This window comes from Juglans regia, chromosome 2 (assembly GCF_001411555.2).
Source record: "Juglans regia cultivar Chandler chromosome 2, Walnut 2.0, whole genome shotgun sequence".
NCBI classification, from domain to species: domain Eukaryota; kingdom Viridiplantae; phylum Streptophyta; class Magnoliopsida; order Fagales; family Juglandaceae; genus Juglans; species Juglans regia.
The window spans coordinates 21,892,539-21,918,425 of record NC_049902.1 but is presented as its reverse complement, the minus strand read 5'-3'; the positions used below and the strand labels follow the sequence as shown (position 1 = coordinate 21,918,425).

General features: G+C 37.5%; 1 non-coding gene across 1 annotated transcript; it reads right to left on the bottom strand.

Moving 5' to 3' along the window:
* Positions 1 to 13,808: 13,808 nt before the first annotated feature.
* Positions 13,809 to 13,916, bottom strand: LOC118347792. Its single transcript, XR_004800939.1, has one exon. It is a non-coding gene; the product is annotated as a small nucleolar RNA R71 (small nucleolar RNA).
* Between the last annotated feature and the right edge of the window lie 11,971 nt (positions 13,917 to 25,887).

Genomic DNA, 25,887 nt, shown 5'->3' with positions numbered 1-25,887 from the left:
TTAATGAACCCTCACTTGTGGCGGAGGAAAACCGTGGTAACAATCACAGTACTTGGTTTTTTTACAAATAGAAAGAAAAAAAATAAAAATAAAATAAAGCCCAAGTACTCAAAAGGCAAAAAAAAAAAAAAAAAAAAAATACACTCCCAAATATTCTAAAAAAATTACATTTTGCACTTACGAATCTGAGGTAGACCACATGCATCTGTTCTGATAATCCCTTTCAGCAAATGTGGAAGCTTCGTTTGACCTACCCACACATGCGAGACACCACTACTGCCTAGATGAGCCAAAAAGTCGGCAGCCATGTTTCCTTCCCGATATATATGACTAACATAAAAGTTTATTTCTCCCAATATTCCAACTATTTCTTCCCAAAAATCCTCTAAATACCAAAGAGTACATCTTCCATTTTTAATCCAATTCACTATAATTAAAGAGTCCATCTCAATGACAAGATTATTAATACCCCATTGCTTACAAAAATTAAGGCCTGACCATAGGGCCATAACTTCTGCACGATTATTGCTCCCATGCCCATAGGACTCGGAAAAAGCATATACCACAGACCCGAATTCATTCTTGACAACACCTCCTGCACCCGATGATCCCGGGTTATTGCGGCTACTACCATCCACATTCATTTTAAGCCACCCTCTCTTTGGCTTTTCCCATCTAACTACCTTCAAAACATCATTCTTTCTTGCAATAAAAGGTAAATTCAAAAAATCTAGCACCTTCAAATCATTATCCCTTAACCGAGAAGCCTTATTAATTTTAATACCAACCCAATGAATCTAGTATTTAACCCATCTCCATAGAACATGTACATTTTCTTTCTTACCTTCCATCCTGGCTTTACATCTCCACCTCCATAAATTCCAGGAAATTATCATCGGAACAAAACCGATTAACGTACCAAGTTGTGATGATTTTGATGCCCTCCGAAACCAAGCCTCTACTGTTGCTTTCCAAGACCGATTTGGTACAAACGGAATCCCCAACATATTAGAACAAAATTTCCAAATGACGGCCGCCATGTACCCACTATACAAAACATGATCAAACTCCTCTATAGCACCTTGTTGACAACACTCACACTTTGACACTAAAGGCACTCCCAGCTTCCTTATACGATCATCCATACTCAGACAGAAATTCATGGCCTTCCACATAAACACCAAAAACTTTTTAGGGATAACATCATTTCATATCCAATCCGTGCATTCAAATTTATTGTAACTCCCCCGAACAAGACTCCAGGCACTCCTGGATGTGAAAAAACCATCCGAACTACCCATCCAAATGAGCTTATCCTCACCTATCCTTTGACCCTTAATTTCATTAGTAATTTCTGCAGCTTTACCGGACCCTACTAATTGTTCCAAATAATTCATGTCCCAGCTATTATTCAACATAACCTGATTAACTTTTAGATTCAAATCACCCACAATCGTGCAACTCTTCCAAAAATAAATATTCCCCTCACGAATTCTCCACCTAGAATGCAAGAGAACAAACGGCAATTCCTTAGCAACTGGCTTCCAGAAACTGGTACCTCTAGTTACGTTAATATCCAACGGATGCATACCATGCATATATTTTGCAGAAAAATATTTTTTCCAAATAGAGTCAGAACATAGAAGATTCCAGGCAAATTTAGAATGTAGCGACCTTTGAACATCACTTAACATCCTCAACCCAAGCCCTCCCTCATCCACAGGTCTACACAGCTTCTCCCAATTAACCCACTTTTTCTTAGGATTCCCATTAACCGAACCCCAGAAAAAAGTACTCAAGATCTTATTAATCTGTCTATACACCATTTTTGGAACACTCAGCACTGAGAGAAGATGTATTGGCATACTCGACAAAACTTGTTTTAAAAGAATCAATCTCGCCCCAGCGGAAAGGAATTTTATTTTCCAACCTTCAACCCGATTTCGAATTTTTTGAACAATATCTTGGAAATGTAAGGACTTCAATCTTCCTGATACAATAGGAACCCCTAAGTATTTAAAAGGAAACACCCCTTCCGAGAAGTGAGTGATAGATAAGATATGCCTCCGTCTAATATTATTAACATGCTTAGAAAAAAAGATATGAGATTTAGCATTATTAACCTGCTGGCCCAACCATGAAGCATAAGTACTCAAAATACCAACAATTTCCAAAATAGAAGATTTCCCGCCATTTGAGAAAATTATCATATCATCAGCATATAATAAATGAGAAACAATAGGACTATGTCTCGGATGCGAAAAACACTTAACTCTACCTTCATCATACTTTTTCTTAATCAAACGAGTAAGAACTTCCTCCACTAAAATGAACAAGTATGGGGATAAAGGATCACCTTGTCTTAAACTCCTTCCACCTTTAAAAAACCCCTTTGTAGTGCCATTCATTACAATCGAGTACCAAGGTGTAGTGACACATTGCCTCAAGAGCTGGCGAATTTTCAGAGAGAAAACAAAACCTTCCAATACACAAAATAAGAACTCCCAATCAATCGTATCATAGGCTTTAGCAAAATCAATTTTCATCAAAATATTACCACCTCGGATTTTTTTATTAATATCATGAATAAGCTCCTGAGTGAGACTAATATTGTCAAAAATACTTCTACCTGAAAGAAAAGCTCCTTGTTCCTTTGAAATAATACGACTAAAGATCCCTGAAAAATGGTTTACTAGGATCTTAGAACATATTTTATAAACTACGGAACAAAGACTTATAGGCCTAAAATTCCCAAATGACGTTGGTTTAAGAATTTTTGGAAGTAAAACAATATAAGAAGCAGTGTAAAACCTAGGAAATTCAATCCCACTAAAAAAATCTGTAATTGCTTCAAATAAATCATCTTTAACTAAAGACCAACAATGTTGATAGAACCCCGAATCAAAACCATCCGGACCAGGGCTACTATCCTTAGGAATAGAAAAAAGAGCATTTTTTACTTCCTCCATCAATGGAGCACCACCAAAAATATTATTCTCCTCTTCCGAAACTTCTCCCGAAATCAAGTCAGCCAAATTAGGCAATACATTCGATTGATTGGCCTTTAAAAAATCTTGAAAATAAACACAAGCCTCCTCATGAATAGCTTCTGGATTACTAAGAATTCGACCATCATTCATATTCATTTCCAAAACCATATTATGATTCCTGGTTTGTAAAGCTTTAAAAAAAGAAGAAGACGTTTCACCCTGTAATATCCAATCACGCTTAAACTGTTGGGCAAGCCGATCTTCCTCCCTTCTTAACCAAACATCCAACTCCATCTTATTAGCTAAAACATCCATTTCAACATCTTCTGAATACCTCTCTTGCAGATTAGTTTCACCTTCTTCCACTCTCTTTTCTAGTTCTTTAATATGTCGGCTAGTCCAACCAAAAACCTCCTTATTCCACGTTCTGAGTGTCTGTTTTAATCTCTTCAATTTTCCTGCTAACTTCCACAACCCAGAACCATATATCGGAACCTCCCAAGAACTCAACACACAATGCCAAAAATCCTCATGAGTGGTCCACATAAAATGAAACTTAAAAGAAGAAGGACCATACCTGGCTGGACAATCCGAAAGCCCCAATAGCATGGGAGAATGATCTAAAGACCTCCTGGGTAGATATTGATTGTGAACCGACGGAAAAGCCTCAAGGAATTTGAGATTGCATAAAGATCTATCCAGCTGTGCCCATGAACGAACCATCCCCGGTTGCCCATTGCACCATGAATATTTATTCCCTAAAAACGACAACTCCACCAAGCCACCATTATCAATAAACGAACAAAAATCATCCATTGCCGTGAGCAGCCTCGGACAACCACCACGTCGTTCACTGTCATTCCGTACTATATTAAAATCCCCCAAGATAACATGAGGCAACTGCAATGTATTGATAACAAGCAGATCCTCCCATAAAACCCGCCTCTCTAAATACCGGCACTTAGCATAAACAACAGATATCAAAACAGAGGAGTTAATCATCAACGAAATATATTGATTTGATCCTCCCATGACATCCACATGTAACCCAGCAATCCAAAAACACCAAATCTTTCCTTCCTTGTCCGCATTAGAGAGACATTCACTAAACGAAAAATAGTTCCTCCAATAACTCAGATGACTATCATCCCTGAATGGCTCCTCTAGAAAAAGAACAGAAGGTTTATGCACCCGAACCAAAGATCTTAATCTCTTTTTCGAGGTGCCAATCCCTCTTATATTCCAAAAGATTATTTTATTCATCATAGAATGAATTTCACGGGTTTGCTTGGAACCCTTTTAGAACTTCTTAGCATACGTTTAGGAATTACCTTTGGTCTCGTTAATTCAGAATCAGAACATCCATCCTTCTCCTTAGCAGGATGTGCCAACTCAGTTTCATCTTCAGACTTAGATTCCATACCAATATGATCTTGACCTAAATTCATCAGCTGCAAATCCTCCGTACCAAGAACCCTTGTACCTCCAATATGCCCCTCAAAATTATCTCCCAGTACATCCATATGAGGCATAACCACAGGCTGCAACATCTGGTCCTCACCCAGAACTAAAGCCAATTCTCTAGCAAACTGAGCTCCACTTGATTCAGCAACCATTGTCAAATCTTGCTTATGCACCAACGACTCAGCTTCTTCCTCAGCCAACTCAGATCCTTCCTTAGCAATTTCAGCGTCTAAAGACACCGCCCCTTCATTATTTCCGTCTTTTAGCATCTGAACCTTGTCCTCTAAATTTTGAGTCACCAAAACAGAGGAAGACTCAATAATCTGAACTGGTGGATCTTTCTTGGTCTCAGCTTCCTTCTCCTTTTGAACCCAAACTCTATTTGATTTATAATTCCTCACGTTCTTGGGCTCTTTCCCTTCCTTGATCTTAGTCTTACACATTTTCAGGTTATGCCCTTGCACTTTACAGCATGAACAAAATGCTGGTAGAGTTTCATACTCCACTTCTTGGAAAAAACTATTAGGGTGCCGTGGTGTTCCAATCCAAAAAGCAGCTAATGGATCTTGATCAATGTTCATCAGCACGCACACTCTTGCACCATCAGTTCTAGTCGCACATCTTGTAGCATTATCCCTATGTAAATAAATTCCAATTGGAGCCATTATAGTCCGGAGATATGATTCTTGATATAGGTTCGGAGGAAGACCAAGGAGCATAATCCACACTGGTACCTGCACTGGTTCCTCATCCTCTTTAAACTCTATCGTCCATTGAAAAGCTCGGTAGGCAGCCCCTTCAATATCTGAACTTTCACGAGATATGGCTTTCAAGAAATCTTCTTCATTAGAGAACCTTACAAAAACATTACGTGGCCTGCGCATCACAGACACCACTGGCTGTGTCGAAAGGCCCCATCGGCTGTGTATGAACCCTCTAATGTGATCCAGAGAAGGCCTTTGCCGCAAGAACTTCAAAACCAAAGAAATTCTAAATGGAACAGCAGACCGATCCAATTCTTCCTTTGTAAATTGCACAAACACTTCTCCATCCACATGCTTAGGCTGCCGAAAAGGAATAGATACCTCAGGAATAACCTGAGGCGTATTCAATAATAAATCCACAAACGTCCTTTGTCTGATTGGGTTGCGAGAAAGGGGTTGAGGTCATTGGTGCACAATTGCACTTACTTAATTCTCTTTGTCCATCAGCAACTTGTGAGACAAATACCCTCACGGAAGTGTCACCATATTGCCAAAATTTAGTTTCTCTTTGTTCTTCATAATTCTACAATGATATCAAGAGACAGGTCATGTCAGATGGAACTTTTTCACTCATTGAGAAGATGATATAGACAAGTACTTGGTTTGGCAACCACACTTGTATATTATAACCATCTTTGGAGGCTTTCAAATCCAAGAGAGAAACTCTTTCAAATCACAGTGGGAGGCCTAGAGTATATTGGGAATCTTCAAAATATTGTAAGTTGTTATTATTTTGAAAAAAATTATTGAGATATTTTTACACAAAGAAATAGTGCATTTCTCAATATTTCATCACCCATTGTCACTATTACGAGGGGTTGCCAGAGTTCATCACCACTGCTGGACTTCAAGGATCTCTAGAACACATCGGAATCCTCAACGCCATTGACCATTTTGCCGAACGGAAGTGAGGATCTCAGTTTCACAGTTTCGGAAGAGGCCTAGAGCGAGGAAGAAGACCCTGGATGAAACTGTCCAACGATTCTCAAAATTCAAAATTGTTTGGGCCAAACGACATAGTCGTTCGACCCATAGTACCAAACAACAGTGTCGTTTTGGCCACTGAAGAGAAGCAATGGCCCTTTTCAAACGGTGCTGTTTCACCCCCTTCCAGCCGAGCCATTGACCGCATCGTTGACCGAGCTGTTGACCACCGATTTTCTTCTCCTGGACCTAGTTTGAACCGACTGAACAGGTTGACTTGGTTTTCTGAACCAGTTCGGGCCAGATTTGGTATTTCAGGTCGTTCGGGGTCATTTCAAGCCCGATTTGGTTCGTTCAAAAGCCGTTATGCTCCAAATTTTGTGCCAAATCAAAATAGAGCACCTGCTAGTAGAGATGATCGCCAAAATTTCTTTGATAATGGAGAAACATCAAGGAAAGTTCGTAGGAATCCTTGAATGGGACGTCACTTTGATTATTTTCCTCATTTAAAATATAGTAGGAGGATTTCAACGCAGCCACCTTAGATTAAATCCAAGGATTATTATTACTATTAAATTTGTAATAATTTTAATTTTTCACAGTTGAACTATTATATTTAATTTATTTACAATTGAACACATTTATTATTTCTACAATCTATTTGTTGTTAAATTTTTTAAGGTTTATTATTTATGGCACTGAAGAAAAGTATTAATCACTCGAGGATAGAAAAACTGAATGGAAGAGATTTTCAGGCCTGGAAAAAGTATATAACTTTTCTTCTAACCCATGAAAATATCTTATACACATTAACAACACCAAAGCCATAAGAAAGTGTAGAAAATGGGCTGAATGAAAGTGAGAGCAGCGAACCAAGTGAAGATAAATGGGAAGAACACAATACATGGGCAAGAGCATTAATTTTGTATTGTACAAATGATCATATCCTTCCTCTTTTTTAAGACTGTGAAACTGCTAAAGAAATTATGGATGCAGTTGATGCTAAGTATGGTTTAAGGTCGGATATTTATATACAGTTATTATTAGATAAGTATAACCGAACATGTATGAAAGAGAATGATGACATCGGCGATCATGTACTTCAAATGGAGTTGATTGCAAAAGAATTATTTAATACTGGTCATCCCCTCACTGATAAAATGCAAGTTACAACCATACTAAATAGTCTTCCTCCATCTTGGGATCACATTGTTATTTCTTTAACACAGTGAAAATGAAATAACAATGACATCGCTTCTAGTACTTTTTAGTACTTGAAGGAGAAATGATGAAAATGAGGAATAGAGATGATGAATCATCAAATTTATTGATGGCTCTGGACAAGCATTTTGCACAGAACAAGATGAAGTCAAAATTGTTTATGATTTATTGGAAACTATTTTAAGTGTGGAAAGAATGGACATTACAAATCACAATGTCATAATAAGGAAAAAGCACAAGAAAGCAAAGAAATTATGATGACAGTCTTAGAAGTTATGCTAGTGGAACCAGCGTCAGATTCATAGTGGGATGATTCTGCAGCAACAAGACATATATGCAAGAATAAGGATATGTTTGTCAAACTTGACGATAAACAAACAAGAGAGCACAAAGTGTATATGGGCAACAACACATATTGCGATATCTTGGGGCAAGGTATATGTAAATTTAAAGTGAATGGTTTCGTTATTTTACTTAGTGATGTATTATATGTACCTAATATTCATAGGAATTTAGTATCAGTGCTTGTACTAGATTAGAAAGGCTACACAGTTAAGTTTAAGTCTAGAACCGTTGTAATAAGTAAGGGTAATGTTTCAGTGAAAGGCGTGAAAGATCACGATATGTATGTACTGAATGTTGATATGAATAAAGTATCTATTTCTGATTATTTGAATGTGTCTACTGATTGTGCATATTTATGGCATGTAAGATTAGGTCATATAAATAAAAATAAGATGACGAGAATGTATAAAAGTGGATTAATACCACAAATAAACTCAAATAATCTTGATATATGTGAACCATGTATCAAAGGAAAAATTAGTATTAAATCTTTTTCAAAAAGTTGGAAATCCATAGATTTACTTGAACGATACATTCTGATGTTTGTGGACCTTTTAGAACTAAAACCCATAGAGGAATGAAGTATTTTATTACTTTCACTGATGACTATTCAAGATATGAGCATATTTATTTATTCAAACATAAATTTGAGGCAATTGAGAAATTTAAAGAATATAAAGTAGAAGTAGAAACCCACTTGGGTAGGCCCATTAAAGGTTTGAATAGTGATAGAAGAGGTGAATTTGAAGCTTAGGATAATTTCTGCAAATCGAATGGTATAAGATACATTTATACTATGCCATATAAACCTCAACAAAATGACATTGCAGAAAGAAGAAATAGAACTCTATTGGATATGACGAGATTGATGATGGCATATGCTGATCTACCAACACATTTTTTTGGGTGAAGCATTATCGACTGCGACATATATAATAAATAGAGTTAAAACCAAAGCAAAACCGCCTCTTACACCTTACGAGATATGGACGGGACATAAACCAGATTTAAGTAAACTCAAAGTATGGGGTTGTAAGGCATAAGTGCTTATCCTAAGGCCACTATGGGATAAACTGAAAAAGTAAAACCTGGGAATGCAGGTTTATTGGGTATGTAGAAAACGAAGGTGATTACAGATTTTATCATTTTGAAAGAGGATTGATAGAAAGTAGAGATGACGGTTTCTTGAAAAATACAAACCTTATTACTCCAGTTGATTAGATAGATTTATTAAATAATTTAGAAAATCATCAAATCTCCACAAAGTGTGACAATGAAAATTATGATATTATTCAGATACAAAATAATAAAAACAAAAGAAATTCAGATGAAAATCAATCTTTAGGTATTGATGTTGGAGATAGTGGGAGTAAAAGAACCATACGATCATTGATATTATTTCAAGATCATTATGCACTAAATACCAGTTTGAAAAATTTAGAAAATGATTTTGAAAATTCTGTTGAGGTAATTAATAGTATCAATTTAGATAGATGACTTGAGACCATGAAAGATGAAATAGAATCGATAAACAAAAATAATGTTTTGGAGCTCATAAGTGCATGAAAGTGTACTATGAACATAGCTTTTACGAGTTTAATTGCTAAATTATATGTGTTATTTGGGCATTTTGATTATGTTTTTCCAATTTAAACTTTAATTCCATAGTGCCCGAGTTTTGATTAAGTGTCTAATGATTTTATTGCAGGAATGAATTTAAAAATGATTAAACTGAAGTCTGGCTAATAAGGAAGAAAAGAACAATCAATGGAGAATTTCAGACATCCAAGGTCAAAGAAATTCGAGTCATAAACAAGGAAGGAATGAGCAATTAATGAAAAATATTCAGACTTTGCAGCCTCTCTGAGTACTTGTTAGTATTATGGTCATATCTTCGCCATTTGATATCCAATTAAGGCAATTAAAGATGCGTTGGAAAGTGAATTGAATGGGTTACAATTGTTCCAAAATAAAACTTTTCTAATTCAACTGTCTACTAAGCGAACAAGGGCCCTCAATATGCACCTGGAAATCTGGAGTATTACCTACCCAAGTTTGCACGCAATTTTCTTTCCTAATTGGGATGGCTCGTGAAAAGTAAGGAAAATTGTGACGCCTAGACCCCTCGTGCGGCAATGCGGGGATCGTGACGTCGGGATGATGACAACATGGGTCACGCATCCCAACGATAAGTGCCAAGTATGTGTACATGCAGAAAGTGTACAACAAAAACGTAGCGGATAATTTAAGTAAGTCAACTAAGTACCAGAATTGTTTAATACAAATCCATTTAAAACAAAATGTTTTAAAGAGTAATACAGTTGTCCCAAAATATAGTACAAAGGGCAAAATACATCACAAGTGGGAAAATAAATCTCGATACACGTGAGCAACCCCAGGTCACTCCTCCAGCGGAGCCAAAGCCTAAGGCTCGTCATCCTCATCTGCATCAAAATCTGCGATACCATAAAACGGTACCGTACGTAAGTAATAATCCAAACAACTCATAAGATAAAAATGCATTAATGCAACCAACAAACAGACCCCAAAACCTCATTTTCCCGAAAATGAATGTTTTCCAACACACGCCAAAATCCCATTTTGGCCCAAAAATATAATCCGGCATTTTCCCAGAAAATGATTCACACAAAATCCAACCATTTATCGGACTCTGTAGGCTGGAATCGCAGGCGGGACTATACCACCATCCCTATTGCATGCACCGTAGGCAGAAATCACAGGCGAGACTCTACCACCATCCTTACTTACTACCATCCCTACTTCGTGCACCGTAGGCGGGAATCACAGGCGGGACTCTACCACCATCCCTGCTTACCACCATCCGTACAGTTCCTTTGTACATAATGAGTACATATAGAAGCACTGTAGGCGGGAATCACATGCGGGACTATACTACCATCCCTGCCGCATGGACCGTAGGCGGGAATCGCAGGTGGGACACAACCACCATCCCTGCTTACCACCATCCCTATCGCGTGCACCGTAGGCGGGAATCACAGGCAGGACTCTACCACGATCCCTGCAGTCTCTTTCCTTTCTCTCACATGAAAATCCAGTTTTCAATAAACACATGAACATGAATGCAATTACACGAAAATCCAGTTTCCATTTACAAACATGAACATGCGTGCAAACATGCAATGTACAAGACACGACATCAATATCCAACAACCAAAAAATCCCAATATAAACCAAACACACAAACAACTCCACCCTCCAATCCATTCGACCCCCTTACTCCTCGGACTTAGTCTGGCACAACCAACCAATCATAGTAAATAAATGAGTTAGTACAAAAATACATTTATATCTCAAAAGTTATTTGGGAAAGTACTTACAGTGCTTTATTATAATTTTCGAAGGATTACGGAGGTGCAAGAGACAGCAACACAACAACAAAATAGTTCAAAATGCATTGTGGCCTTGGGTCTCAAAAACCCACTTTTGAACAAGGACAAACCAAAACCAATATAAACTAAACACACAAACAATTCCATCCTCCAATCCATCCGACCCCCTTACTCCTCAGACTCAGTTTGGCACAACCAACCAATCACAGTAAATAAATGAGTTAGCGTAAAAATACATTTATATCTCAAAAGTTATTTGGGAAAGTACTTACAACGTGTTATTATAATTTCCGAAGGATCACGGAGGTGCAAGAGACAGCAACACACCAATAGAACAATGCAAAATGCACTGCGGCCGTGGGTCTCAAAAACTCACTTTTGAACAAGGACAAACCAAGACCCGAGATTGCTAGAGAAGGGCTTAGGGATGTCGGTGAAGCTAATGGTGGTGGTGGTTGGCTGTGGGTGGTGGCCTAGAGGGCGGTTGAAGACCAAAAAGCCCAAAACGGAAATGTTGATGGTGGGGCTTCACTGGTGGCGGATCTAAGCTGGGGTTGGGTGCATTAGGTTGCTAAGAGGTCGAGGAAGATGTGGTGAAAAAATGGTGGTTGGAGGTGGCGCGACGGTGGCGTTGGAGTGAAGAGAAGGTTGCGGCTTCTTCTAGCCATGCGTGGGGACTCACGGCAGTGCGAAAGGGGCTGGGATTGAAGGGGGGTGGTCGCTGGCCGGTGGGGAAGGGAAGGAGAGGGATGGTGTAGCCAGACGGTGGCGCACAGTGGCGGGCTGGAGGACGACGAAAACGCACGGGGAGGGGGAGAGAGGGGCTCGTGCGCGTAGGAGGAAGCAAGGGAGAAAAAGAAAAACGAAGGAAAAAGAAAAGAGAAGAAGAAAAGAAAAAGAGGAAAAAGAAAAATGGAGGGAAAGAAATGAGGTCCAATTCTCACATATTGGATCACAAAAATGATCCAACGAAAAAGATTTCAAAACAATAAGTCAATTAAAATAATTTAAATGTAGTGCTTAAATTAAAATAAAATAATTAAATCTAATAATAAATTAATTAAAAACCCACAAACAACTAATTTAAATTAAATAGCAATTTAAATAATGAAAAATAATTAATAACAAGAAAACACATTGAATTAATAATTAAAAATCATAAAATAATATCACCTAAATCATCTAAAATTTAAAACAAGAAAACTCATAATCTTAATAAATGTAATAAGTTACTTAGTCAAAATACACGTAAATACGGGGTATCACAAAAATAGAGAGCCAAGGAGGAGAAAAGGAGAATCCCTTCTTGTTTTGGTAGAGAGGGTGCTAGGGTTTGGAGAAAGTCATCTTCTAGAAAAAGTATTCTTCTTCTTTTGAATGGAGAGCTAATTCCTTGGTGAAGCTAGGGATGAACTTTCTTGAATGTTGATGATTTCAATTCTATTGGATTCATGTAATAAACTTTCTTGTTGATACAATTCTTGTTTATCATCTCTTATTAGTCTTTCTTGTATTTGGATAATTTTGTAACCAATGTTTTTCATAGATTCAGTCATGCTTTCTCTATGGGATTGTTGAGGTGTTTACGTTCAGATCTGGTTGTCAATCTTATTGGTGTGATTCTCTGCTGTTGTATTGCTATTGAGTATATTGTTATCTTTGAATCTAAGTCTAATAGGATAGCAATTCGTGCTTTCAAAAGAAAAGTGGTTTTCAAGAATTACATTTGAACAAATTGGTTATAAAGATATATTTTTCGGTTAGAGAGTCTGGTGCTGTGATCTCTTATTGAGTATCCCATGAATCTATTATGAATAGAATTATCAAGTTCAAGTAAGGGATTCCTGATGCTTCGCTGCTATTAATTCTGGTCAAACCTTTTCATTATTACATTTTGGCTCTTTAATTTATTTCTTTTTAGAAAAGATTCATCTTACATTGCTACTTTGATTTTTTTTCTCTTAAAGTTTTAGTTTCTTTTAGTGTTTCTACCATCTCCCTGTGGATTCGACACCCGAATCTATATTGCGACAACCATGTTATTCTTTGGGCATAATCAAATTTTGGCACCGTTGCCGGAGAGACGGTTCAAAAAGCACATTCAAGGAATTGGTTTGATAAATTTGACACACCAATGGCGGTGGTAAACTTGTTCCTTTCTTTTGCTTTCTTTTAATTTTAGATTTACTTTTTTTTCCCCTTTCTCTTTTAGTGTTGCATGCATAGATATAGAGACGGGTTAGGTAGATTTGCAAGGAGACCTGAAGTAGACACTGACACCCTCTTTGATAATCTATTTGACACGCCATCTAATTTTGATACACATTCTAATTCATGATTTTCTTCGTCTAACATAAGTGTGCACGAAGATCAACCTAGGACTCTACATGAGTACCTTCATCCTACATGCACAACAACACCATCATGCATTATATTTCCACCTAATATTCCTCCAATGGATCGCAAACCAGGTATGATACAACTTCTCCCTACTTTTCATGGTTTGGAGAGTTAAAATCCATATGTGCATATTAGGGAGTTTGAAGAGGTTGTTGCTAAATTTCATGGTCAACTTGGCACTATAGATACTATTTGGCTTAAGTTCTTTCCTTTCTCACTAAAGGATAAGGTGAAGAGTTGGATGTATTCATTGAGACCACAGTCGATTGGGTCATGGGTTGAGATGACCCAAATCTATTTCAAAAAATACTTTCCTCATCATAAGACTAATGCTTTGAAAAGGAAAATCTCAACTTTTACACAAAAGGATAGTGAGACTTTCTATCAAGCATGTGAACGTTTTAAAGAGTAACTTAGCTTGTGTCCCCATCATGGTTATGAAAGCTGGTGTCTAGTTAGCTATTTTTATGAAGGTCTTACTTCTAGAGTGTGTCATTTTGTTGAAATGATGTGTAATGATGAATTTTTGCAGAAGGATCCGGATGAGACAATATAGTATTTGAATGAACTTGTAGAAAAAGCTCACATTTGGACAGGACCAAATGCTTTTGACAGTACCAATCTAGCACGCTCCAATCAAACTCATTCAAGTGGAGGCATCTATCATCTTAGAGAAGAAGATAACGTGAAGGCAAGGATGGAGGGCCTAACTAGAGAGTTAGTCGCATTGAAGATGAAGGAAACTATGGCAGCTTGTAATATTCCCCAAGTCAATGCCTTTAAACTTTGTTTTGTTTGTCAGGGAGTAGATCATCTTACACAAGATTGCCCAACACTTACTGAGATCAGAGGAGTGTATGGGAACATTGCAATTCTCTTGGCATGTATAAAAATCCCTTTTCACCCTACTCAAATACATATAATCCTGGTTGGAGAAATCACCCAAACTTCCATGGGAAGTCTAACACTCACAACCCTGCACAATCACAACCATCAAGGAAGTACTCTACACCATATCATGCATCTCCCTCTTATAGAAACCCTTTAGAAGATACTTTGCATGCTTTTATTGAGGCACAAGGTAAAACTAATCAAAAGTTTGAGTCTTTGATTACGCAAGTTGTTGAGAAAAATGAGATAAAGAGTCCTGTCTCCAAGTTGATGACTTTGTTGAGTGTGAATGAGCATGACAAGTTCCCTTCTCAAGCTCAACGTATGCCCCAAGGTCAACATATGGCTCAAGGAAATTTGAAGGAGATCAATGCCATTGTGACACGAAATGGTAAGTTCTTACACATGCCAACAACTAATAAGCCAGAGGATGTTGAAGAAGAAGAACAAAGCAATGATAGTGCCGAGTTGCTCATGGTAGTCGAGGTAATCAAGAGCCCAATTAAGGTACCATTTTCCCAAGCTTTAAAATCTGGTATACGAACTTTGGATTCTAGCAATGAAATCTTGGAGAACTTCAGGCAGGTAAATATCAATCTTCCTCTTTTACATGTTATAAAACAAGTTCCTACTTATTTAAAAGTTCTCAAAGATATGTGTACAATTAAGAGGAAGCACCATGTTAAGAAGACAACATTTCTGACAGAGCAAGTTAGTGCTCTAATTGAGCAACGAATTCCTCCTAAGTACAAGAATCCTAGTTGTCCAACCATTGCATGAAATATTGGGAATCATGAGTTTGGGCAAGCCTTGCTAGATTTAGGAGCCAGTGTAAATTTGATGTCTTATTTAATTTATTTGCAGTTAGGGTTGGGAGAAATCAAACCCATGCCTATGGTATTGCAACTAGCTGACCGTTCAGTCAAAGTGTCACGGGGTGTGGTGGAGGATGTTTTGATTCAAATTGATAAATTTTATTATCTTGCTGATTTCTTAATTCTTGACACCAGTTTTGTTGTTAATTCTAGTTCTAAAATTTCCTTGATTTTAGGTAGACATTTCATTGTTACTGCTAATGCTCTTATTAATTGCAGGAACGGTCTAATGGAACTCTCTTTTGCGAATATGACTCTCGAGGTGAATATTTCTCATGTTGGAAAACAACCGATAGAAGATTATGAGTGTCACCAAACATACATGATTGACGCACTCATAGACATTGGAGTTCACATAGCTTATGATTCTGACCCCCTGAATACTTCCTTATTAACTCTGAGTTACATACTATTAGTGATTCATCTGATGTTGTTGATGTTTGTGCTGTTTTTCATGGAACTCAGGATCATGGCACATAGGCTTGTCAACCAAAAATTGAGGAGTTGCCCAAGAGAAGTGAAAAATAGATTATTTCAAGTTCGGAGGCACCAAAAGCCGAATTGAAACCTTTGCCTAAAGGTTTAAAATATGCTTTCCTCGGTCTAGGTGATATTTTTCCTATTATTATCTCATCTGAATTTTATGACTCTCAAGGTGAGCAATTGCTTCGCACTTTAGATGAGCATAAGTCAGCTATAGGTTGGAGCATTGCTGATATGAAAGGTGTTAGCCCCTTATGTTGTTCTCATAAAATTAATTTAGAGGAAGGAGCTAACCGTCGTAGAGACCCACAATGCAGACTTAATCTCACCATGAAAGATGTGGAAAATAATGAAGTGTTAAAATTGTTAAATGCAGGGATTATTTATCCTGTTGCTGATAGTAAATGGATTAGTCTTATGCAGGTTGTCCCCAAGAAGTCAGGCGTTACTGTGGTGAAGAATGAAATGGGAGAGCTAGTACCTACAAAGCTTGTGATTGGGTGGCAGATGTGTATTGATTACAGAAAATTAAATGCTGACACTTGAAAAGACCATTTCCCCTCCCTTTTATTGATCAAATCCTTGAGTGAGTTGCTGGTTACCCTTTTTACTTTTTTGGATGGTTACTCTAGTTACTATCAAATTGAAGTTGCATTAGAAGACCAAGATAAAACCATCTTCACTTGCCCTTTTGGTACGTATGCTTTTCGTAGAATGCAATTTGGATTGTGTAATGCATCTGCTACTTTTCAACGCTGCACGATGAGCATATTTAGTGACATGGCTGAAAATTGTATGGAAGTTTTTATGGATGATTTAACTATTTTTGGTGACTCCTTTAACACTTGTTTGATAATTTTGAAGAGAGTCTTGGTTCGCTTTGAAGAGAAACACGTTGTGCTCAATTGGGAAAAGTGTCATTTCAGGGTATCCTCTGGTATTGTATTAGGTCATGTTATTTCTTTTAAAGATATAGAGGTTGACCAATCCAAGATTGAGTTAATCTCAAAGTTGCCAACTCCAAAAACTGTTAAAGAGGTAAGATCCTTCCTTGGTCATGCTGGTTTTTATAGAAGGTTTACACAAAAATTTTCTATGATCTTAGCCTTCTTGTAAAGGATGCCCCATTTGAGTGGACAGATGCTTGTCAAGATGCATTTAAAACGCTAATTGACAGATTAACATCCACACCTATTGTGCAACCACCTGATTGGAGTCTTCCTAACTTTGAAATCATGTGTGACACAAGTGACTATGCAGTGAGAGCTGTACTTGGATAGCGAAAGGAGGGAAAACCTTATGTTATTTATTATGCTAGTAGAACTATAAACACCGCTCAAATAAATTACTTTACCATTGAGAAAGAGTTGCTAGCTATAGTATTTGCGGTAGATAAATTCCGTGCTTATTTGATTGGATCACCTATCATTGTATTTACTGATCATGTCGTTCTTAAGTACCTTCTCTCCAAGAGGGATGCTAAGGTGCGACTAATCTGATGGATTTTGATTTTGCAAGAATTCAATCTCACAATTAAGGACAAGAAGGGTGTTAAGAATGTGGTGGCTGACCACCTTTCTAGGTTGATATTTGAAGATACCAGCACTATTCCACCTATTCTGGATGACTTTCCAAAAGATAGAAAAGCTATTGGTTCTTAATGGGTTCTCAAAAGAAAATTTAAAATTAATGGTAGTTTGAAAATGTATAAAACAAGGTTAATGGCCAAGAGATACACTCAAAAACTAGGTGTCTACTTTGTAGACACATATTCCCTGTGGCGAAGTTCACATCTGTAAGGATTATCATGTCTATTGTTGCCAAGATGAATTTGGAATTATATCAGTTAGATGTAAAGACAACTTTTCTTAATGGTGAATTAAAGGAGCATATCTTTATGATTCTTCCAAAATGATTCCAAATTATAGGATATGAAGAAAAAGTCTACAGGTTGAAGAAGTCACTGTATGGACTTAAGCAATATTCAAGACAGTGGTACTTGAAGTTTCACCAAGCCATTTTGGAAATGAGATATGAAATAAGTCTACTAGATCATTGTATATACATATGGAAAAATGATAATAAATTAACATTATTATCATTATATGTTGATGATATATTAATGGCAAGTAATTGTCTAGATATGATGAATGAAATAAAAGAATTCTTGAAATCTAAATTTAAAATGAAAGACATGGGTGAAACAACCTATGTTCTTGGTATAAGATTTTCTAGGGGAAGAAATTCAAAGATGTTGTATTTAGATCAAGAAAAATATCTAGAAAAAGTACTTAAAAGATTTGGTATGGAAAATTGTAAATCGTTAGGTACACCTGTTTGCAAAAGTCATGCTTTAAATAAAACTATGTTCCCAAAAGATGAGGAGGAATTAAACGAAATGCTTAAAGTTCCCTATGCTCAAGCTGTGGGAAGCCTCATGTGTGCAATGACAAGTACAAGACTAGATATTTTTCATGCAGTAGGATTGGTAAGCATATATCAATCCAATCCAAGTAAGGAACATTGGCAAGCAGTGAAGTGTATATTAAGGTATTTACAAGGTATCAAAAACTTGAAATTGTGCTTTGGGATTAGTGATCTAGAATTAATCGGCTATAATGATGCTGATTTTGGAAGTGATATAGATGATAGAAAATCTACAACTGGATATATATTTCTATTTGGTGGAACATCAGTTTCTTGGTTGAGTAAGAAATAAGGTTGTGTTACTAAGTCTATTATGGAAGCAGAATATATTGCTTGTTGTACTGTAGTGAGTAATGCAGTGTGGATGAAACACTTTATTGAAAGCTTAAATTTGGGTACATCCATAAAACCAATCAATGTGTTTTATAATAATCAATCTGTCATCTCATTGCACAGAGTTCCAATGGAAAACATATTGATGTGCATTATCACTATATTTTAGATATAGTAGAAAGATGTGAGGTCAAGGTTAATTATATTTCTTTGACCGAGATAGTAGCAGATTCGATGACCAAAGGATTATCTCTGGAGAAATTCAAAGAACATGTGACTAGAATGGGGTTCAGAGAAACCTAGGTGAAGCAACGTCATGGTCGACACATAACTCAGGAAATTTTGGGGACGCCTAGAAAATTGAAGTTATTGTGAGACCTAAATGAAAATTTTGGTCATTTGTAAAGTCACTGATAAGGTAATTAAGGAAAACCTCAGGAATGCCCTTAGGGTAAGTACTTGGTAAAATTTCAGTGCAGGTTGATTAACCAAATAATTGGTCGATCATTTGTAAAGTCGCTGATAAGGTGATTAGGAAAAGCCTCAAGAATAGCTTCTAGAGGAAGTACTTAACAAAAATTCAGTACAGGTCGATACATGTGTTATGTATTCGGTTGAAGTCGTCAATTGTGATAGAGATATCTATTATTGATCTAGTCACAGAGAATTGATGCTGTTCGTTAAAGTTTTTTTTAGTGAAATGAAGTCACCCTTTATATGTGGTCAGTGAGAGCACATATGGTGGAGGGTGTCGTCAGATAAGGTAATGAAAAAAATGTGTGCATGTAGAGGCTTGTCATGCTTTGACACCGATCTGCAAGAATATGCAGATGAGAGTTGAGTAGTAGAAAGCTTATATTGGTACTAAGGTAAAATACTCAACTGGATCATCACTGTTTTGTATGATTAACTGGGAGATGTAATTCTAAGGGGTGTGATCACCAAACGGTATACCCCTTGGATTGACACCCTTTCCATGGTGATGGTTCCCATGGGAGGTGATAGTTAAGAAAGTGTCAAAAGACAACATTTTGATCTAAATAAAAGGTTGTGTCACTTCTTAAGGTTGTGTCATTTGCCAACCATTAAGTTACAAATGGTTATACCCTTTGCCAACCGGTGTATGATGGCCTATAAATAGGGGTCATTGGTGCACAATTGCACTCACTCAATTCCCTTTGTCCATCACTAACTTGTGGGACAAATACCCTCACAGGAGTGTCACCATATTGCCAAAATTTTATTTTTTTGTTTTTCATAATTCTACAGTAGTATGGTTTTATAAAAAAAAAAACAATTAGAGAGGGAGGGGGCGTGGTTTGTGTGTCACTATAAGAAACCGTAGGAAGGGGGACAGTGCTCTAAATTCACATGAGAAATTGCCAACACAATCCATCGTTAATACTTAATCCCACTCCCTTGCTGAGCACCTAGAAAAATGATATATATTATTCTCCCGATAAAGAAATTGCAGCAAAATGAGTCTCGGGGAGTTGAGTGATAGAGCTCCCATTCCCAATCACAATGATCTCCTCCTTATTAGCTTCACTACCTGTAACTACTACCTTTCACTTCCGCTGCAGTCTAACCCAAACCCCTTCCCACTTCAGAAGTTGTGCACGGTGCATCTAGAAAGGAAAATAAGTTTTACGGGAAGGGATTGCTGGTAATTTATCTATAAAGGGATTTCATTAGGGTTCTTCTTAAATATATCTTAGGCCTTAAGACAATCACAATCAGAATCTATTGTTGAGATCTGCCCAAAATATGTCACCAAAGCAATAAGCAATACAACTCAGCTGCCCAAGTCACGAATGATCACAGCTCCTCAACATCTCGGTTGAAATTAGGGACCACATAATCTTCTAGAATAAATACAAATGAGCTGTAATTCTGTTAGAATATTTGTACCTTCCTTGTCAGGATTTGATTCCCTTGTTTTCACCATTTTGTACATTGCTATATAAATATATACTCTGCTGTGATAAAGAACAATATAACGAATAGAAGCAATTTCTACCAACCCATTTTCTCGACCTTCCTCCTGAAAATATAATCTTTGTTATGGTATCAGAAAGCCAGTAAAATGGCAACCATTAACCTCAACCCCAAAGACCCTTTTAGCCCCTATTTTCTCAATCCAAACGATGGCCCTGTCACACTACTCACAAATCATCTTTTAACTACTGATAATTATCACTCTTGGGCTCGCACCATTCGCATATCTTTGCGTATCAAAAGAAACTAGGGCTCATCGATGAAACTATCTCTCAACCATTTGCTTCCAGTAACTTGTTAGAACCATGGCTTTAATGCAATGACATGGTTGTAACTTGGATACAAAATGCTATGTCCTTGGAAATCAAGAACATTGTTGTGTATGTTGAAACTGCTCTTGCTCTTTGGCTTGAGTTAGAACAACGTTTTGCACAAAACAATGGTCCTCGGCTCTATGAGTTGAAACAATCTATCAATGCTCTCTCTCAAGGAGACGACTTAGTTAGCCTTTATTTTTCAAAATTGAAGAGCTTGCTTGCTGAACTCGTAAATTTTGAAACCATACCAACCTGCACATGTGGTGCCATGAAAACTGTCATTGCCAACCAGCAATGTGACTGGATGATGAAGTTTCTCATGGGACTTCATGATTCTTTCACTAACATCAAGGCCCAAGTTATTTTACTTAAGCCACCACCAAGTTTAAGCGAAGTATATGCCCTTGTCCAGCAAGAAGAAAAGCGTAAACAACTTTCCAATCCTCCCATCCCTTATGATTCACTTGTCTTTGCAACCATAAATCATTTTACCTACAACAAAGACCCCACAAAACAATCTGGTTTTCCAAAAAGAGACAGACCTTTTTGCACTAATTGCAAAATTTCAGAACATTTTTTGGAAAAATGTTTTAAAGCCAATCCAAATTTGGAAAAACCTATCTGCACTCACTGTAATCTTGCTGGATACACTGTTGACAGGTGCTACAAGCTACATGGCTACCCACCAGGCCACAAGCTTCACAATCGGATCAGGCTCATGGATTCATTTGCTAACCAAATCAACATCTCTGACCAAGAGCAGATCACTAATGGTACAAAACATGTTCTAACTCAAGAGCAATATCACAATCTACTTGCTTTGCTGCAATCTCAGACCCCAATACCTTCGGCTAATCAAGTATCTACTCATCCATCATCTTCAGCCATATCTGGTATTCCCTTATGTCTCTCTGCTTTTAATCCATCTTCTTTATCTTCACAAATTCCATGGATTATAAACATGGGTGCAACAGATCACATTATCTATTGCACCTCCCTTTACACCTCAGAACCAACCAAAATTTCTTTTTATGTTAAATTACCAAATGGTAACCAAGCACTTGTCACTCATCGAGGCATGGTTCAACTCACCCCTACCATTATTTTGAAAAATGTTCTTTGCATCCCTTCATTTACTTTTAATCTTCTTTCAACTAGAAAGTTAACTCAGGACATCAATTGTTGTTTCATATTTTTCACCAATGAGTGTTTTGTGGAGGACCTTTCCTCTTGGAGAACGATTGGGAAGGGTGAGGCTCACAATGACTTATACCATTTACAGTTGACAACAGTACTTGCTCAAGCCCTTACTGCCACCTCCTCTGACTTACCTTTCCATTTTAATTCTATTTCTAGCCCTCATTCTGAACACATACTATGACATTGTAGAATGGGACATCCCTCGGATTCCCGTATTTTATTGTTACAAAAAGACTTATCAAAACAAAAATTCATGAATGAGATTTCTCCATGTGATACTTATCATTTATCAAAGCAGCACCGTTTACCATTTCCCATTACTCAAACATAAGCACAACAACCTTTTGATATAATCCATTGTGACATATGGGGACCTTGTTCTCATATGGCCTATGATGGATCCAAATACTTTCTTACAACCGTTGATGATTTCACAAGATCAACATGGCTTTATTTAATGAAAAACAAATCACAAACTCGACCATTTCTTCAATCTCTTTGCTCTCTAGTAGAGACACAGTTTCAAACAAAAGTCCATACCATTCAGTCAGACAATGGTGTGGAATTTGCCATGACAAATTTCTATATGGAAAAAGGTACAATCCATGAGAAAAGTTGCATTGAAAGTCTGCAACAAAACGAGATTGTAGAACGCAAACACCAACACATCTTGAACATTGCTTGAGCATTACGGTTTCAATCTGGCATTCTCATTTCATATTGGAACGATTGTGTTATGACTGCCACTTATCTAATTAATCGCACCCCTTCTCCCAATCTCCAAAATCAAACACTACCAACTTTTATTCAAAGTAAAACCAACATATAGCCACCTAAAACTCTTTGGCTGCCTATGCTATGCCTCCACTTTGAAAACTCATTGCCACAAGTTTGACCCCCGTGCCAGAAAATGCATCCTTCTTGGTTACCCCTTTGGAGTAAAAGGTTATAAATTATTGGATTTACAAACCAAATCAGTTTTTAACTCTCGTGATGTTATTTTCTATGAACAAATTTTCCCATACAAAACTGCCATTTCCATTCACAATCCCCTCATTCCTCTTGGCCTCAACACTACACCTCCTACAAATATTACCCCCTCAACTCACCAACCAGAAATCAATCCTCTTAGCTTAGACTCTATCCATCCACCAGATATTCCTTCACCAATTCATCAACCAGAAATCATCCCTCACGGTTTAGACTCTACTCCTCCACCAGATATCACTTCCCCACCTCAGTCACCTCTTCCTCAATCACCTATATTCACCTCTTCCCCTTCTCACATTTTTCAAACACCAAATAGCTCCTCGATGATCTGAAAGACCCAAGAAACAACCTTTTTACTTGCAGGATTACTACTGTCAACAAGCTGGTGGGTCTTCTCCTTCATTGATCTGCTCCCAAGAAGAAGGTACTTCACATATTACTCATCCATATCCCTTATCATCTGTCATTTCACATGAAAAATTATCACCCCAACATGCCATTTTTTCTGCTTCCATTATTAAACAATCTGAACCAACATCATATAAACAAGCTGCCCAATCTTCTGAGTGGTGCAAAGTAATGGACAGTGAAATTGCTGCTCTTGAATTAAACAAAACTTGGGACATTATTGATCTTCCTCAAGGAAAAACTGCTATTGGATCCAAGTGGGTTTACAAAATTAAATACCATGCAGATGGCACCATTGAAAGACACTAGGAACGTCTCGTTGCCAAAGGATACACACAACAAGAAGAACTTGACTATCACGAAACTTTTTCCCCCCGCTGCCAAACTCGTGATTGTCAAAACTCTCTTAGCTCTCGCTGCTATTAAAGGTTGGGTTCTTCATCAATTTGACGTTCACAACGCCTTCTTACATGGAGAATTAGACGAAGAGGTTTACATGAAATTTCCTCCGAGATACTTGGTTAAAGGGAAAGACAAAGTGTGCAAGCTGAAAAGAAGTCTATATGGCCTTAAACAGGCTTCTCGTCAGTGGTATGCTAAATTTTCATCATCCTTACTTAGCTTTGGTTTTCTTCAATCTAGAGCTGATTATAGTCTTTTTACCAAGCAATCTGGACATTCTTTTCTTGCACTAGTCGTATATGTTGGTGACATAGTCGTGGCCTCTAATGATCCTCAAGCTATTTTAGCTCTCAAGAGATTTTTGCACACTAAATTCAAGATTAAAGATCTCGGCACACTAAAGTATTTCTTAGGTCTGGAAGTGGCTAGAAATTCCACTGGTATTCATCTCTGTCAACGTAAATATGCACTTGATATATTGCATGATTCTGGTCTCATTGGTTGCAAACTGAGCACAACACCCATGGATTCTAATCTCAAGCTCTCAAAAGATGGAGGCACTCTGCTTGATGACCGAAGTCTATACAGGAGACTTATTGGCAGCCTACTTTATTTGACTATTACAAGGCCAGACTTAACTTAATCAACTCACTTGCTCAACCAATACATGGCAGCCCCTCGTCTTCCTCATCTTCAAGCAGCATATAAGGTGCTAAAATATGTCAAGAACTCTCCAGCACAAGGTTTATTTTTTGCTGCATCCTCTTCCTGTCATCTCACTGCATATTATGATTCGGATTGAGGTTCTTGTCCAGATACAAGAAGATCAACCACTGGTTATTGTGTATTCCTTGGTCAATCTCTCATTTCCTGGAAATACAAGAAGCAAACTACCATTTCTAGAAGCTCTGCTAAAGCTGAATATCGATCAATGGCAGCTGCCTCATGTGAGATTATATGGCTCAAATATCTTCTTGTTGATCTCAAAGTTATGCACTCTCAGCCTGCTACTTTATATTGCAACAACCAATCTGCCTTGCACATTGCAGTTAATCCCATTTTTCATGAATGTACCAAGCATATAGAATTAGACTGCCATTTGATTCGTGACAAAATTCAATAAGGGATCATTTCTACTGCTTATACTCCTTCAAGCTCACAGCTAGCCGACTTACTCACCAAAGCACTTCCATCCCCATTATTGTCCTCTCTTTTACTCAAGATGGGAGTTCTCACTATCCACTCTCCATCTTGTGGGGGGGTGTTGAGATCTGCCCAAAATATGCCACCAAAGCAAAAAGCAATACAACTCAGCTGCCCAAGTCACGGATGATCACAGCTCCTCAACATCTCGGTTGAAATTAGGGACCCCAGAATCTTCTAGAATAAATACAAATGAGCTGTAATTCTGTTAGAATATTTGTACCTTCCTTGTCAGGATTTGATTCCGTTGTTTTCACGATTTTGTACACTGCTATATAAATATATACTCTGCTGTAATGAAGAACAATATAACGAATAGAAGCAATTTCTGCCAACCCATTTTCTTGACCTTCCTCCTGAAAATATAATCTTTGTTATCTATAGAGATCAAATAAATGAGGCATCTTTTATCATGAAAGGGAGGCCCTCTTTATGATGCTATAAGGACGGTTGTCCAAAGTGAAAGGGGCAAACTTGGCTAACCCCGAAAGGGCCTGGAGTGTTGCCTGTCCCCCCATGTTCGCTTCTGGGTATTTTTCTTTTATGTAGGGATTGGACCCATTAATTTGTGTGCTTTTTGAATATCAAGCTTGCTTGGGATGATATTCGGTCTCACAGCCTTGCTGTGAATTGGCATCATTTAGTGTGGCAAAGCAAGTCTATTCCCCAACAATAGTTTATCCTTTTGTTTTCCATTCGGGGATTATTCTTTACCCAGGAACCACTTGTTAGTTTGTAAGGTGTGCGTTGTGTGGTGAACTTCACCTCATGTTGCTATAACTACTGCAGTCCAGTGCTTTCCTACAGAAATGATTACTATATTTCTTCCACACTGCGAAAATTACTGCTGACATCTATGATTGGGATCTCAGGAGGGGTAT